Below are 16,969 nucleotides of genomic sequence, written 5' to 3' on the forward strand. Positions count from 1 at the left end.
CATCACCCTCTCCCCATGTGTGTGGGAGGAAGACGTGTGTCCCATTGCTGTGAAGGGGTGCCTGACTGTCAGCTGCCCTTGTAGCAGCCTGGACCGGGTCCCTTCCAGCACGCACAGCTTTGTTTCACTCTTTAGACTCATTAAAGTTTATGCTGCATTGTAGCTTGAGTCTCCTCATGTCCCTTCCCTCCTGGGATGGCCAGCCGAGCCGTCCAGGGGAAATGTTATACCGTGGAGGGGAAAAGGGTGGGTGGGTAAGGGCCAATGCTGCACCTCTCTCGTGCATGGAGGGGCTGAGTACCCTGATGGGCTATGGTCATTGGAAGAGACATGGGGCAGTGGAGGGGTGTGTGGTATTGCCTGAGTATGGAAAAGGTGGCCAGGAGCTCCCCTAAGGGACATGTGATCAACAAGCGAGGTTGGATACTGGCTTCCAGTTGATGAGGCAAGCCATCGACCTGCTGGAAGACATTTCTGTGCAGGCTAACAACCACCTGCCCAAGGCTGCGATCGCATGTTACCAGTTGCAACGTGTCCTTGCCCTTCTGTCCTCCAAGCACTTCTTCCAAACCCTGGAACTGGAGGGAGTCCCAAGGGAGTTGAAGGGACGGGTGGCAGCAAGGGCAACTCTGTATAAGGGAGATGTGAGCCCTCTGCTAGATTTTGGCACAATGGGGATGCGTTGATCATGGGTGAGTAAAATAGGTAGGGGAGGGGAATGGACACACAGGGATCGCCCAGCCTCATTTGAAAGTGATGGGTAGCATTGCTGACGCGTCCTGGAAAGTCTGCAAAGTTCAAGAACGGAGCAGGAAAAGCATCTTTGCCCCCAGCGGAGCAGTCTTGTTGTGGTCAGAAGCATTAGGTGTTGTGGAGTCCTTCTGTGTGTGTCACTGTGTCCTGAAGGGACGTGAGTCTGGAGCAGATGTGCTGCAAATCCTCCAGAAACCCCACTCAGCTGCTGTGCAGGCTGTGCCTGGAGAGGTCCCAAGCAGTGATCCTTTTGTCCCTCCAACCGGGCCTCAAGCTGTGGAGTGGTACCCCGCCAGCTCTGTTCTCAGTCCCTCCTTCCCATGCCCTTGTCCTCCACAGGCAATGCTTTGGTCCTGCTGCTCTTGTCGTGCTTCTGGAGAGTAGGAGGCACCTCTTGTGCCGTGCTCCTCCGACTGTCCTTGCCAAGACTCGTGGAGCCTGCTTGCTGCTGAGCAGGGTTGGGTGTCCTGTGGAAATCCTGCCACGTATTTGGTCATGCCTGGTGTGGCAGCGGTCTGGATGGCCAAAGTAGAAGTTGCGGCAAAGACACAGAAGTTGTGGCAGGAAGAAGGACCGTGTATCGATGGGCCAGCATGTGCCTCGGTCACCGAGGTGCCTCCAACTTTGCCAGCGGTCTCCAGCAAAGAGTGTTGGGAGGGGAATAGCCTTCATTCTGAACCACTGGCAGTCTGCTGCTTAAGGCAGGTAGGGGTGAAGGAGAGAAAGAAGATGGCAAAAGAGGCAGGCAAACTTCTGCCGAGATCAAAGCTCAATCTCAGAGAGAGCGCCGAAAACCCAAGCGCAGGGGTGCCCTGCCTAGAAAGGCGATGCCTAATATAGCGTGAGTGAGCACGGCATGAGAGAGCGAGCGACTGATGGTGCCGACCCCTGCGTGTGGGTGTCCAGGCTGAAGCCTCAGGGTTAGGAGGAGACCTGCCCCATTCATCAGGAAACACTTTAAAGTGAGGCCCTGGAGGGCAAGGGACTAGCATCACCTGGCGGGGTGGGACACTCCTCATCACTGCCTGGGTCATCTGCCTGTGCTGACGTGTCATTTCCCCTGGAAACGTTTTGGCCTCTAATACTGTCACTTGAAAGGAGCCTGTGTGGCTGAACGGGCATGTCACGAAGAGGGAAATGAAAAGGCAGCGTTGCAGGGAACACAAGCAGTGTCCCCATTCTTTAATTGTGATGCTTTGCACGCAAGATGAGCTTGTTGGTAAACACATTACATGCGCAAAGAGCGCCTCTGGGCCCCGAGCAGTCTGGGCCAGTATAAAAGCCAGTCCAACAGCAGGCTTCCTCATCCACTTCTCTTGCCTTCTGCTCCTTGGTGAAGAAGGTGAGCTGCAACCGCCTTTGCCTTTTTCTTGTCTTTCTCCTTTTCCTCTTTGTCTTCCGGCCTCACCTGAGTCTTTGCCTCAGCACAGCTTTTGCTGAGAGCCTTGCTACTCGATCTGCTCCTGGTGTCCCTGTTCTTCTTGTTCTCCAGTGGGGGGAGGTGGGAGAAGGTCTTGGGCTTTCTTTGCAGGGAGGGGACCCTTGGGGACCAGGGCTCTTTAATCTCCCTTCCTCCCTGCTCCCCAGACTGTGCCTTTGCTCTTGCCGAGCAGGCTGTCAGGCTGCGCCTCACATGCTGCCTCTGCTTTCCCTGCCCTCTCTCCCAGGTGCACCTCCATCCCGCAGCCATGTCCTGCTACGATCTGTGCCGTCCCTGTGGCCCAACCCCGCTTGCCAACAGCTGCAACGAGCCCTGTGTCAGGCAGTGCCAGGACTCCCGGGTGGTGATCCAGCCCTCTCCCGTGGTGGTGACCCTGCCCGGACCCATCCTCAGCTCCTTCCCCCAGAACACCGCTGTGGGATCCACCACCTCCGCTGCTGTTGGCAGCATCCTGAGTGAGGAGGGAGTGCCCATCAACTCCGGGGGCTTTAACCTCTCCGGCCTTGGTGGCCGCTACTGTGGCAGAAGGTGCCTGCCCTGCTAAAGCCGGGCTGGACGTCCAGTGAGTGGTGCATCGACCAGGAAGCCCAAAGCCAGGTGCCGGACTGAGGATGGAGCTGCTGGCCAGGCATGGGTTGAGCACCCTCGTGCCCTCCCGCAAAGGAGGGAGGGAGGGAAGCAGGGTGCCAGCCTGTGCTGTCTGGAAAGACGGCCAGCTGTTGTCTTCTCCTTCGCCTGCTTTCTTCCCCGCATCATGAGTCCCTGTTGTCTCCTGCTGTCCTGTGCCATGGGTTCATCCTGAAGCAAGTTGAGAGGGGCCCTGCTCATCACCCTCTCCCCATGTGTGTGGGAGGAAGACGTGTGTCCCATTGCTGTGAAGGGGTGCCTGACTGTCAGCTGCCCTTGTAGCAGCCTGGACCGGGTCCCTTCCAGCACGCACAGCTTTGTTTCACTCTTTAGACTCATTAAAGTTTATGCTGCATTGTAGCTTGAGTCTCCTCATGTCCCTTCCCTCCTGGGATGGCCAGCCGAGCCGTCCAGGGGAAATGTTATACCGTGGAGGGGAAAAGGGTGGGTGGGTAAGGGCCAATGCTGCACCTCTCTCGTGCATGGAGGGGCTGAGTACCCTGATGGGCTATGGTCATTGGAAGAGACATGGGGCAGTGGAGGGGTGTGTGGTATTGCCTGAGTATGGAAAAGGTGGCCAGGAGCTCCCCTAAGGGACATGTGATCAACAAGCGAGGTTGGATACTGGCTTCCAGTTGATGAGGCAAGCCATCGACCTGCTGGAAGACATTTCTGTGCAGGCTAACAACCACCTGCCCAAGGCTGCGATCGCATGTTACCAGTTGCAACGTGTCCTTGCCCTTCTGTCCTCCAAGCACTTCTTCCAAACCCTGGAACTGGAGGGAGTCCCAAGGGAGTTGAAGGGACGGGTGGCAGCAAGGGCAACTCTGTATAAGGGAGATGTGAGCCCTCTGCTAGATTTTGGCACAATGGGGATGCGTTGATCATGGGTGAGTAAAATAGGTAGGGGAGGGGAATGGACACACAGGGATCGCCCAGCCTCGTTTGAAAGTGATGGGTAGCATTGCTGACGCGTCCTGGAAAGTCTGCAAAGTTCAAGAACGGAGCAGGAAAAGCATCTTTGCCCCCAGCGGAGCAGTCTTGTTGTGGTCAGAAGCATTAGGTGTTGTGGAGTCCTTCTGTGTGTGTCACTGTGTCCTGAAGGGACGTGAGTCTGGAGCAGATGTGCTGCAAATCCTCCAGAAACCCCACTCAGCTGCTGTGCAGGCTGTGCCTGGAGAGGTCCCAAGCAGTGATCCTTTTGTCCCTCCAACCGGGCCTCAAGCTGTGGAGTGGTACCCCGCCAGCTCTGTTCTCAGTCCCTCCTTCCCATGCCCTTGTCCTCCACAGGCAATGCTTTGGTCCTGCTGCTCTTGTCGTGCTTCTGGAGAGTAGGAGGCACCTCTTGTGCCGTGCTCCTCCGACTGTCCTTGCCAAGACTCGTGGAGCCTGCTTGCTGCTGAGCAGGGTTGGGTGTCCTGTGGAAATCCTGCCACGTATTTGGTCATGCCTGGTGTGGCAGCGGTCTGGATGGCCAAAGTAGAAGTTGCGGCAAAGACACAGAAGTTGTGGCAGGAAGAAGGACCGTGTATCAATGGGCCAGCATGTGCCTCGGTCACCGAGGTGCCTCCAACTTTGCCAGCGGTCTCCAGCAAAGAGTGTTGGGAGGGGAATAGCCTTCATTCTGAACCACTGGCAGTCTGCTGCTTAAGGCAGGTAGGGGTGAAGGAGAGAAAGAAGATGGCAAAAGAGGCAGGCAAACTTCTGCCGAGATCAAAGCTCAATCTCAGAGAGAGCGCCGAAAACCCAAGCGCAGGGGTGCCCTGCCTAGAAAGGCGATGCCTAATATAGCGTGAGTGAGCACGGCATGAGAGAGCGAGCGACTGATGGTGCCGACCCCTGCGTGTGGGTGTCCAGGCTGAAGCCTCAGGGTTAGGAGGAGACCTGCCCCATTCATCAGGAAACACTTTAAAGTGAGGCCCTGGAGGGCAAGGGACTAGCATCACCTGGCGGGGTGGGACACTCCTCATCACTGCCTGGGTCATCTGCCTGTGCTGACGTGTCATTTCCCCTGGAAACGTTTTGGCCTCTAATACTGTCACTTGAAAGGAGCCTGTGTGGCTGAACGGGCATGTCACGAAGAGGGAAATGAAAAGGCAGCGTTGCAGGGAACACAAGCAGTGTCCCCATTCTTTAATTGTGATGCTTTGCACGCAAGATGAGCTTGTTGGTAAACACATTACATGCGCAAAGAGCGCCTCTGGGCCCCGAGCAGTCTGGGCCAGTATAAAAGCCAGTCCAACAGCAGGCTTCCTCATCCACTTCTCTTGCCTTCTGCTCCTTGGTGAAGAAGGTGAGCTGCAACCGCCTTTGCCTTTTTCTTGTCTTTCTCCTTTTCCTCTTTGTCTTCCGGCCTCACCTGAGTCTTTGCCTCAGCACAGCTTTTGCTGAGAGCCTTGCTACTCGATCTGCTCCTGGTGTCCCTGTTCTTCTTGTTCTCCAGTGGGGGGAGGTGGGAGAAGGTCTTGGGCTTTCTTTGCAGGGAGGGGACCCTTGGGGACCAGGGCTCTTTAATCTCCCTTCCTCCCTGCTCCCCAGACTGTGCCTTTGCTCTTGCCGAGCAGGCTGTCAGGCTGCGCCTCACATGCTGCCTCTGCTTTCCCTGCCCTCTCTCCCAGGTGCACCTCCATCCCGCAGCCATGTCCTGCTACGATCTGTGCCGTCCCTGTGGCCCAACCCCGCTTGCCAACAGCTGCAACGAGCCCTGTGTCAGGCAGTGCCAGGACTCCCGGGTGGTGATCCAGCCCTCTCCCGTGGTGGTGACCCTGCCCGGACCCATCCTCAGCTCCTTCCCCCAGAACACCGCTGTGGGATCCACCACCTCCGCTGCTGTTGGCAGCATCCTGAGTGAGGAGGGAGTGCCCATCAACTCCGGGGGCTTTAACCTCTCCGGCCTTGGTGGCCGCTACTGTGGCAGAAGGTGCCTGCCCTGCTAAAGCCGGGCTGGACGTCCAGTGAGTGGTGCATCGACCAGGAAGCCCAAAGCCGGGTGCCGGACTGAGGATGGAGCTGCTGGCCAGGCATGGGTTGAGCACCCTCGTGCCCTCCCGCAAAGGAGGGAGGGAGGGAAGCAGGGTGCCAGCCTGTGCTGTCTGGAAAGACGGCCAGCTGTTGTCTTCTCCTTCGCCTGCTTTCTTCCCCGCATCATGAGTCCCTGTTGTCTCCTGCTGTCCTGTGCCATGGGTTCATCCTGAAGCAAGTTGAGAGGGGCCCTGCTCATCACCCTCTCCCCATGTGTGTGGGAGGAAGACGTGTGTCCCATTGCTGTGAAGGGGTGCCTGACTGTCAGCTGCCCTTGTAGCAGCCTGGACCGGGTCCCTTCCAGCACGCACAGCTTTGTTTCACTCTTTAGACTCATCAAAGTTTATGCTGCATTGTAGCTTGAGTCTCCTCATGTCCCTTCCCTCCTGGGATGGCCAGCCGAGCCGTCCAGGGGAAATGTTATACCGTGGAGGGGAAAAGGGTGGGTGGGTAAGGGCCAATGCTGCACCTCTCTCGTGCATGGAGGGGCTGAGTACCCTGATGGGCTATGGTCATTGGAAGAGACATGGGGCAGTGGAGGGGTGTGTGGTATTGCCTGAGTATGGAAAAGGTGGCCAGGAGCTCCCCTAAGGGACATGTGATCAACAAGCGAGGTTGGATACTGGCTTCCAGTTGATGAGGCAAGCCATCGACCTGCTGGAAGACATTTCTGTGCAGGCTAACAACCACCTGCCCAAGGCTGCGATCGCATGTTACCAGTTGCAACGTGTCCTTGCCCTTCTGTCCTCCAAGCACTTCTTCCAAACCCTGGAACTGGAGGGAGTCCCAAGGGAGTTGAAGGGACGGGTGGCAGCAAGGGCAACTCTGTATAAGGGAGATGTGAGCCCTCTGCTAGATTTTGGCACAATGGGGATGCGTTGATCATGGGTGAGTAAAATAGGTAGGGGAGGGGAATGGACACACAGGGATCGCCCAGCCTCGTTTGAAAGTGATGGGTAGCATTGCTGACGCGTCCTGGAAAGTCTGCAAAGTTCAAGAACGGAGCAGGAAAAGCATCTTTGCCCCCAGCGGAGCAGTCTTGTTGTGGTCAGAAGCATTAGGTGTTGTGGAGTCCTTCTGTGTGTGTCACTGTGTCCTGAAGGGACGTGAGTCTGGAGCAGATGTGCTGCAAATCCTCCAGAAACCCCACTCAGCTGCTGTGCAGGCTGTGCCTGGAGAGGTCCCAAGCAGTGATCCTTTTGTCCCTCCAACCGGGCCTCAAGCTGTGGAGTGGTACCCCGCCAGCTCTGTTCTCAGTCCCTCCTTCCCATGCCCTTGTCCTCCACAGGCAATGCTTTGGTCCTGCTGCTCTTGTCGTGCTTCTGGAGAGTAGGAGGCACCTCTTGTGCCGTGCTCCTCCGACTGTCCTTGCCAAGACTCGTGGAGCCTGCTTGCTGCTGAGCAGGGTTGGGTGTCCTGTGGAAATCCTGCCACGTATTTGGTCATGCCTGGTGTGGCAGCGGTCTGGATGGCCAAAGTAGAAGTTGCGGCAAAGACACAGAAGTTGTGGCAGGAAGAAGGACCGTGTATCGATGGGCCAGCATGTGCCTCGGTCACCGAGGTGCCTCCAACTTTGCCAGCGGTCTCCAGCAAAGAGTGTTGGGAGGGGAATAGCCTTCATTCTGAACCACTGGCAGTCTGCTGCTTAAGGCAGGTAGGGGTGAAGGAGAGAAAGAAGATGGCAAAAGAGGCAGGCAAACTTCTGCCGAGATCAAAGCTCAATCTCAGAGAGAGCGCCGAAAACCCAAGCGCAGGGGTGCCCTGCCTAGAAAGGCGATGCCTAATACAGCGTGAGTGAGCACGGCATGAGAGAGCGAGCGACTGATGGTGCCGACCCCTGCGTGTGGGTGTCCAGGCTGAAGCCTCAGGGTTAGGAGGAGACCTGCCCCATTCATCAGGAAACACTTTAAAGTGAGGCCCTGGAGGGCAAGGGACTAGCATCACCTGGCGGGGTGGGACACTCCTCATCACTGCCTGGGTCATCTGCCTGTGCTGACGTGTCATTTCCCCTGGAAACGTTTTGGCCTCTAATACTGTCACTTGAAAGGAGCCTGTGTGGCTGAACGGGCATGTCACGAAGAGGGAAATGAAAAGGCAGCGTTGCAGGGAACACAAGCAGTGTCCCCATTCTTTAATTGTGATGCTTTGCACGCAAGATGAGCTTGTTGGTAAACACATTACATGCGCAAAGAGCGCCTCTGGGCCCCGAGCAGTCTGGGCCAGTATAAAAGCCAGTCCAACAGCAGGCTTCCTCATCCACTTCTCTTGCCTTCTGCTCCTTGGTGAAGAAGGTGAGCTGCAACCGCCTTTGCCTTTTTCTTGTCTTTCTCCTTTTCCTCTTTGTCTTCCGGCCTCACCTGAGTCTTTGCCTCAGCACAGCTTTTGCTGAGAGCCTTGCTACTCGATCTGCTCCTGGTGTCCCTGTTCTTCTTGTTCTCCAGTGGGGGGAGGTGGGAGAAGGTCTTGGGCTTTCTTTGCAGGGAGGGGACCCTTGGGGACCAGGGCTCTTTAATCTCCCTTCCTCCCTGCTCCCCAGACTGTGCCTTTGCTCTTGCCGAGCAGGCTGTCAGGCTGCGCCTCACATGCTGCCTCTGCTTTCCCTGCCCTCTCTCCCAGGTGCACCTCCATCCCGCAGCCATGTCCTGCTACGATCTGTGCCGTCCCTGTGGCCCAACCCCGCTTGCCAACAGCTGCAACGAGCCCTGTGTCAGGCAGTGCCAGGACTCCCGGGTGGTGATCCAGCCCTCTCCCGTGGTGGTGACCCTGCCCGGACCCATCCTCAGCTCCTTCCCCCAGAACACCGCTGTGGGATCCACCACCTCCGCTGCTGTTGGCAGCATCCTGAGTGAGGAGGGAGTGCCCATCAACTCCGGGGGCTTTAACCTCTCCGGCCTTGGTGGCCGCTACTGTGGCAGAAGGTGCCTGCCCTGCTAAAGCCGGGCTGGACGTCCAGTGAGTGGTGCATCGACCAGGAAGCCCAAAGCCGGGTGCCGGACTGAGGATGGAGCTGCTGGCCAGGCATGGGTTGAGCACCCTCGTGCCCTCCCGCAAAGGAGGGAGGGAGGGAAGCAGGGTGCCAGCCTGTGCTGTCTGGAAAGACGGCCAGCTGTTGTCTTCTCCTTCGCCTGCTTTCTTCCCCGCATCATGAGTCCCTGTTGTCTCCTGCTGTCCTGTGCCATGGGTTCATCCTGAAGCAAGTTGAGAGGGGCCCTGCTCATCACCCTCTCCCCATGTGTGTGGGAGGAAGACGTGTGTCCCATTGCTGTGAAGGGGTGCCTGACTGTCAGCTGCCCTTGTAGCAGCCTGGACCGGGTCCCTTCCAGCACGCACAGCTTTGTTTCACTCTTTAGACTCATTAAAGTTTATGCTGCATTGTAGCTTGAGTCTCCTCATGTCCCTTCCCTCCTGGGATGGCCAGCCGAGCCGTCCAGGGGAAATGTTATACCGTGGAGGGGAAAAGGGTGGGTGGGTAAGGGCCAACGCTGCACCTCTCTCGTGCATGGAGGGGCTGAGTACCCTGATGGGCTATGGTCATTGGAAGAGACATGGGGCAGTGGAGGGGTGTGTGGTATTGCCTGAGTATGGAAAAGGTGGCCAGGAGCTCCCCTAAGGGACATGTGATCAACAAGCGAGGTTGGATACTGGCTTCCAGTTGATGAGGCAAGCCATCGACCTGCTGGAAGACATTTCTGTGCAGGCTAACAACCACCTGCCCAAGGCTGCGATCGCATGTTACCAGTTGCAACGTGTCCTTGCCCTTCTGTCCTCCAAGCACTTCTTCCAAACCCTGGAACTGGAGGGAGTCCCAAGGGAGTTGAAGGGACGGGTGGCAGCAAGGGCAACTCTGTATAAGGGAGATGTGAGCCCTCTGCTAGATTTTGGCACAATGGGGATGCGTTGATCATGGGTGAGTAAAATAGGTAGGGGAGGGGAATGGACACACAGGGATCGCCCAGCCTCATTTGAAAGTGATGGGTAGCATTGCTGACGCGTCCTGGAAAGTCTGCAAAGTTCAAGAACGGAGCAGGAAAAGCATCTTTGCCCCCAGCGGAGCAGTCTTGTTGTGGTCAGAAGCATTAGGTGTTGTGGAGTCCTTCTGTGTGTGTCACTGTGTCCTGAAGGGACGTGAGTCTGGAGCAGATGTGCTGCAAATCCTCCAGAAACCCCACTCAGCTGCTGTGCAGGCTGTGCCTGGAGAGGTCCCAAGCAGTGATCCTTTTGTCCCTCCAACCGGGCCTCAAGCTGTGGAGTGGTACCCCGCCAGCTCTGTTCTCAGTCCCTCCTTCCCATGCCCTTGTCCTCCACAGGCAATGCTTTGGTCCTGCTGCTCTTGTCGTGCTTCTGGAGAGTAGGAGGCACCTCTTGTGCCGTGCTCCTCCGACTGTCCTTGCCAAGACTCGTGGAGCCTGCTTGCTGCTGAGCAGGGTTGGGTGTCCTGTGGAAATCCTGCCACGTATTTGGTCATGCCTGGTGTGGCAGCGGTCTGGATGGCCAAAGTAGAAGTTGCGGCAAAGACACAGAAGTTGTGGCAGGAAGAAGGACCGTGTATCGATGGGCCAGCATGTGCCTCGGTCACCGAGGTGCCTCCAACTTTGCCAGCGGTCTCCAGCAAAGAGTGTTGGGAGGGGAATAGCCTTCATTCTGAACCACTGGCAGTCTGCTGCTTAAGGCAGGTAGGGGTGAAGGAGAGAAAGAAGATGGCAAAAGAGGCAGGCAAACTTCTGCCGAGATCAAAGCTCAATCTCAGAGAGAGCGCCGAAAACCCAAGCGCAGGGGTGCCCTGCCTAGAAAGGCGATGCCTAATATAGCGTGAGTGAGCACGGCATGAGAGAGCGAGCGACTGATGGTGCCGACCCCTGCGTGTGGGTGTCCAGGCTGAAGCCTCAGGGTTAGGAGGAGACCTGCCCCATTCATCAGGAAACACTTTAAAGTGAGGCCCTGGAGGGCAAGGGACTAGCATCACCTGGCGGGGTGGGACACTCCTCATCACTGCCTGGGTCATCTGCCTGTGCTGACGTGTCATTTCCCCTGGAAACGTTTTGGCCTCTAATACTGTCACTTGAAAGGAGCCTGTGTGGCTGAACGGGCATGTCACGAAGAGGGAAATGAAAAGGCAGCGTTGCAGGGAACACAAGCAGTGTCCCCATTCTTTAATTGTGATGCTTTGCACGCAAGATGAGCTTGTTGGTAAACACATTACATGCGCAAAGAGCGCCTCTGGGCCCCGAGCAGCCTGGGCCAGTATAAAAGCCAGTCCAACAGCAGGCTTCCTCATCCACTTCTCTTGCCTTCTGCTCCTTGGTGAAGAAGGTGAGCTGCAACCGCCTTTGCCTTTTTCTTGTCTTTCTCCTTTTCCTCTTTGTCTTCCGGCCTCACCTGAGTCTTTGCCTCAGCACAGCTTTTGCTGAGAGCCTTGCTACTCGATCTGCTCCTGGTGTCCCTGTTCTTCTTGTTCTCCAGTGGGGGGAGGTGGGAGAAGGTCTTGGGCTTTCTTTGCAGGGAGGGGACCCTTGGGGACCAGGGCTCTTTAATCTCCCTTCCTCCCTGCTCCCCAGACTGTGCCTTTGCTCTTGCTGAGCAGGCTGTCAGGCTGCGCCTCACATGCTGCCTCTGCTTTCCCTGCCCTCTCTCCCAGGTGCACCTCCATCCCGCAGCCATGTCCTGCTACGATCTGTGCCGTCCCTGTGGCCCAACCCCGCTTGCCAACAGCTGCAACGAGCCCTGTGTCAGGCAGTGCCAGGACTCCCGGGTGGTGATCCAGCCCTCTCCCGTGGTGGTGACCCTGCCCGGACCCATCCTCAGCTCCTTCCCCCAGAACACCGCTGTGGGATCCACCACCTCCGCTGCTGTTGGCAGCATCCTGAGTGAGGAGGGAGTGCCCATCAACTCCGGGGGCTTTAACCTCTCCGGCCTTGGTGGCCGCTACTGTGGCAGAAGGTGCCTGCCCTGCTAAAGCCGGGCTGGACGTCCAGTGAGTGGTGCATCGACCAGGAAGCCCAAAGCCGGGTGCCGGACTGAGGATGGAGCTGCTGGCCAGGCATGGGTTGAGCACCCTCGTGCCCTCCCGCAAAGGAGGGAGGGAGGGAAGCAGGGTGCCAGCCTGTGCTGTCTGGAAAGACGGCCAGCTGTTGTCTTCTCCTTCGCCTGCTTTCTTCCCCGCATCATGAGTCCCTGTTGTCTCCTGCTGTCCTGTGCCATGGGTTCATCCTGAAGCAAGTTGAGAGGGGCCCTGCTCATCACCCTCTCCCCATGTGTGTGGGAGGAAGACGTGTGTCCCATTGCTGTGAAGGGGTGCCTGACTGTCAGCTGCCCTTGTAGCAGCCTGGACCGGGTCCCTTCCAGCACGCACAGCTTTGTTTCACTCTTTAGACTCATTAAAGTTTATGCTGCATTGTAGCTTGAGTCTCCTCATGTCCCTTCCCTCCTGGGATGGCCAGCCGAGCCGTCCAGGGGAAATGTTATACCGTGGAGGGGAAAAGGGTGGGTGGGTAAGGGCCAATGCTGCACCTCTCTCGTGCATGGAGGGGCTGAGTACCCTGATGGGCTATGGTCATTGGAAGAGACATGGGGCAGTGGAGGGGTGTGTGGTATTGCCTGAGTATGGAAAAGGTGGCCAGGAGCTCCCCTAAGGGACATGTGATCAACAAGCGAGGTTGGATACTGGCTTCCAGTTGATGAGGCAAGCCATCGACCTGCTGGAAGACATTTCTGTGCAGGCTAACAACCACCTGCCCAAGGCTGCGATCGCATGTTACCAGTTGCAACGTGTCCTTGCCCTTCTGTCCTCCAAGCACTTCTTCCAAACCCTGGAACTGGAGGGAGTCCCAAGGGAGTTGAAGGGACGGGTGGCAGCAAGGGCAACTCTGTATAAGGGAGATGTGAGCCCTCTGCTAGATTTTGGCACAATGGGGATGCGTTGATCATGGGTGAGTAAAATAGGTAGGGGAGGGGAATGGACACACAGGGATCGCCCAGCCTCATTTGAAAGTGATGGGTAGCATTGCTGACGCGTCCTGGAAAGTCTGCAAAGTTCAAGAACGGAGCAGGAAAAGCATCTTTGCCCCCAGCGGAGCAGTCTTGTTGTGGTCAGAAGCATTAGGTGTTGTGGAGTCCTTCTGTGTGTGTCACTGTGTCCTGAAGGGACGTGAGTCTGGAGCAGATGTGCTGCAAATCCTCCAGAAACCCCACTCAGCTGCTGTGCAGGCTGTGCCTGGAGAGGTCCCAAGCAGTGATCCTTTTGTCCCTCCAACCGGGCCTCAAGCTGTGGAGTGGTACCCCGCCAGCTCTGTTCTCAGTCCCTCCTTCCCATGCCCTTGTCCTCCACAGGCAATGCTTTGGTCCTGCTGCTCTTGTCGTGCTTCTGGAGAGTAGGAGGCACCTCTTGTGCCGTGCTCCTCCGACTGTCCTTGCCAAGACTCGTGGAGCCTGCTTGCTGCTGAGCAGGGTTGGGTGTCCTGTGGAAATCCTGCCACGTATTTGGTCATGCCTGGTGTGGCAGCGGTCTGGATGGCCAAAGTAGAAGTTGCGGCAAAGACACAGAAGTTGTGGCAGGAAGAAGGACCGTGTATCGATGGGCCAGCATGTGCCTCGGTCACCGAGGTGCCTCCAACTTTGCCAGCGGTCTCCAGCAAAGAGTGTTGGGAGGGGAATAGCCTTCATTCTGAACCACTGGCAGTCTGCTGCTTAAGGCAGGTAGGGGTGAAGGAGAGAAAGAAGATGGCAAAAGAGGCAGGCAAACTTCTGCCGAGATCAAAGCTCAATCTCAGAGAGAGCGCCGAAAACCCAAGCGCAGGGGTGCCCTGCCTAGAAAGGCGATGCCTAATACAGCGTGAGTGAGCACGGCATGAGAGAGCGAGCGACTGATGGTGCCGACCCCTGCGTGTGGGTGTCCAGGCTGAAGCCTCAGGGTTAGGAGGAGACCTGCCCCATTCATCAGGAAACACTTTAAAGTGAGGCCCTGGAGGGCAAGGGACTAGCATCACCTGGCGGGGTGGGACACTCCTCATCACTGCCTGGGTCATCTGCCTGTGCTGACGTGTCATTTCCCCTGGAAACGTTTTGGCCTCTAATACTGTCACTTGAAAGGAGCCTGTGTGGCTGAACGGGCATGTCACGAAGAGGGAAATGAAAAGGCAGCGTTGCAGGGAACACAAGCAGTGTCCCCATTCTTTAATTGTGATGCTTTGCACGCAAGATGAGCTTGTTGGTAAACACATTACATGCGCAAAGAGCGCCTCTGGGCCCCGAGCAGCCTGGGCCAGTATAAAAGCCAGTCCAACAGCAGGCTTCCTCATCCACTTCTCTTGCCTTCTGCTCCTTGGTGAAGAAGGTGAGCTGCAACCGCCTTTGCCTTTTTCTTGTCTTTCTCCTTTTCCTCTTTGTCTTCCGGCCTCACCTGAGTCTTTGCCTCAGCACAGCTTTTGCTGAGAGCCTTGCTACTCGATCTGCTCCTGGTGTCCCTGTTCTTCTTGTTCTCCAGTGGGGGGAGGTGGGAGAAGGTCTTGGGCTTTCTTTGCAGGGAGGGGACCCTTGGGGACCAGGGCTCTTTAATCTCCCTTCCTCCCTGCTCCCCAGACTGTGCCTTTGCTCTTGCCGAGCAGGCTGTCAGGCTGCGCCTCACATGCTGCCTCTGCTTTCCCTGCCCTCTCTCCCAGGTGCACCTCCATCCCGCAGCCATGTCCTGCTACGATCTGTGCCGTCCCTGTGGCCCAACCCCGCTTGCCAACAGCTGCAACGAGCCCTGTGTCAGGCAGTGCCAGGACTCCCGGGTGGTGATCCAGCCCTCTCCCGTGGTGGTGACCCTGCCCGGACCCATCCTCAGCTCCTTCCCCCAGAACACCGCTGTGGGATCCACCACCTCCGCTGCTGTTGGCAGCATCCTGAGTGAGGAGGGAGTGCCCATCAACTCCGGGGGCTTTAACCTCTCCGGCCTTGGTGGCCGCTACTGTGGCAGAAGGTGCCTGCCCTGCTAAAGCCGGGCTGGACGTCCAGTGAGTGGTGCATCGACCAGGAAGCCCAAAGCCGGGTGCCGGACTGAGGATGGAGCTGCTGGCCAGGCATGGGTTGAGCACCCTCGTGCCCTCCCGCAAAGGAGGGAGGGAGGGAAGCAGGGTGCCAGCCTGTGCTGTCTGGAAAGACGGCCAGCTGTTGTCTTCTCCTTTGCCTGCTTTCTTCCCCGCATCATGAGTCCCTGTTGTCTCCTGCTGTCCTGTGCCATGGGTTCATCCTGAAGCAAGTTGAGAGGGGCCCTGCTCATCACCCTCTCCCCATGTGTGTGGGAGGAAGACGTGTGTCCCATTGCTGTGAAGGGGTGCCTGACTGTCAGCTGCCCTTGTAGCAGCCTGGACCGGGTCCCTTCCAGCACGCACAGCTTTGTTTCACTCTTTAGACTCATTAAAGTTTATGCTGCATTGTAGCTTGAGTCTCCTCATGTCCCTTCCCTCCTGGGATGGCCAGCCGAGCCGTCCAGGGGAAATGTTATACCGTGGAGGGGAAAAGGGTGGGTGGGTAAGGGCCAATGCTGCACCTCTCTCGTGCATGGAGGGGCTGAGTACCCTGATGGGCTATGGTCATTGGAAGAGACATGGGGCAGTGGAGGGGTGTGTGGTATTGCCTGAGTATGGAAAAGGTGGCCAGGAGCTCCCCTAAGGGACATGTGATCAACAAGCGAGGTTGGATACTGGCTTCCAGTTGATGAGGCAAGCCATCGACCTGCTGGAAGACATTTCTGTGCAGGCTAACAACCACCTGCCCAAGGCTGCGATCGCATGTTACCAGTTGCAACGTGTCCTTGCCCTTCTGTCCTCCAAGCACTTCTTCCAAACCCTGGAACTGGAGGGAGTCCCAAGGGAGTTGAAGGGACGGGTGGCAGCAAGGGCAACTCTGTATAAGGGAGATGTGAGCCCTCTGCTAGATTTTGGCACAATGGGGATGCGTTGATCATGGGTGAGTAAAATAGGTAGGGGAGGGGAATGGACACACAGGGATCGCCCAGCCTCATTTGAAAGTGATGGGTAGCATTGCTGACGCGTCCTGGAAAGTCTGCAAAGTTCAAGAACGGAGCAGGAAAAGCATCTTTGCCCCCAGCGGAGCAGTCTTGTTGTGGTCAGAAGCATTAGGTGTTGTGGAGTCCTTCTGTGTGTGTCACTGTGTCCTGAAGGGACGTGAGTCTGGAGCAGATGTGCTGCAAATCCTCCAGAAACCCCACTCAGCTGCTGTGCAGGCTGTGCCTGGAGAGGTCCCAAGCAGTGATCCTTTTGTCCCTCCAACCGGGCCTCAAGCTGTGGAGTGGTACCCCGCCAGCTCTGTTCTCAGTCCCTCCTTCCCATGCCCTTGTCCTCCACAGGCAATGCTTTGGTCCTGCTGCTCTTGTCGTGCTTCTGGAGAGTAGGAGGCACCTCTTGTGCCGTGCTCCTCCGACTGTCCTTGCCAAGACTCGTGGAGCCTGCTTGCTGCTGAGCAGGGTTGGGTGTCCTGTGGAAATCCTGCCACGTATTTGGTCATGCCTGGTGTGGCAGCGGTCTGGATGGCCAAAGTAGAAGTTGCGGCAAAGACACAGAAGTTGTGGCAGGAAGAAGGACCGTGTATCGATGGGCCAGCATGTGCCTCGGTCACCGAGGTGCCTCCAACTTTGCCAGCGGTCTCCAGCAAAGAGTGTTGGGAGGGGAATAGCCTTCATTCTGAACCACTGGCAGTCTGCTGCTTAAGGCAGGTAGGGGTGAAGGAGAGAAAGAAGATGGCAAAAGAGGCAGGCAAACTTCTGCCGAGATCAAAGCTCAATCTCAGAGAGAGAGCCGAAAACCCAAGCGCAGGGGTGCCCTGCCTAGAAAGGCGATGCCTAATACAGCGTGAGTGAGCACGGCATGAGAGAGCGAGCGACTGATGGTGCCGACCCCTGCGTGTGGGTGTCCAGGCTGAAGCCTCAGGGTTAGGAGGAGACCTGCCCCATTCATCAGGAAACACTTTAAAGTGAGGCCCTGGAGGGCAAGGGACTAGCATCACCTGGCGGGGTGGGACACTCCTCATCACTGCCTGGGTCATCTGCCTGTGCTGACGTGTCATTTCCCCTGGAAACGTTTTGGCCTCTAATACTGTCACTTGAAAGGAGCCTGTGTGGCTGAACGGGCA

At 57.0% G+C, this 16,969-nt stretch overlaps 5 pseudogenes; all 5 read left to right on the forward strand.

Moving 5' to 3' along the window:
* Positions 1 to 1,985: 1,985 nt before the first annotated feature.
* LOC128146137 (feather beta keratin-like) lies at positions 1,986 to 2,738 on the forward strand (annotated as a pseudogene).
* Positions 2,739 to 5,004: 2,266 nt separating this feature from the next.
* LOC128146144 (feather beta keratin-like) lies at positions 5,005 to 5,757 on the forward strand (annotated as a pseudogene).
* A 2,266-nt stretch (positions 5,758 to 8,023) lies between these two features.
* Positions 8,024 to 8,776, forward strand: LOC128146164 (feather beta keratin-like; annotated as a pseudogene).
* A 2,266-nt stretch (positions 8,777 to 11,042) lies between these two features.
* On the forward strand, positions 11,043 to 11,795 carry LOC128146245 (feather beta keratin-like; annotated as a pseudogene).
* Positions 11,796 to 14,061: 2,266 nt separating this feature from the next.
* LOC128146194 (feather beta keratin-like) lies at positions 14,062 to 14,814 on the forward strand (annotated as a pseudogene).
* The last annotated feature ends 2,155 nt before the right edge of the window (positions 14,815 to 16,969 follow it).

The sequence above is a fragment of the Harpia harpyja genome, chromosome 9 (assembly GCF_026419915.1).
Source record: "Harpia harpyja isolate bHarHar1 chromosome 9, bHarHar1 primary haplotype, whole genome shotgun sequence".
NCBI lineage: Eukaryota > Metazoa > Chordata > Aves > Accipitriformes > Accipitridae > Harpia > Harpia harpyja.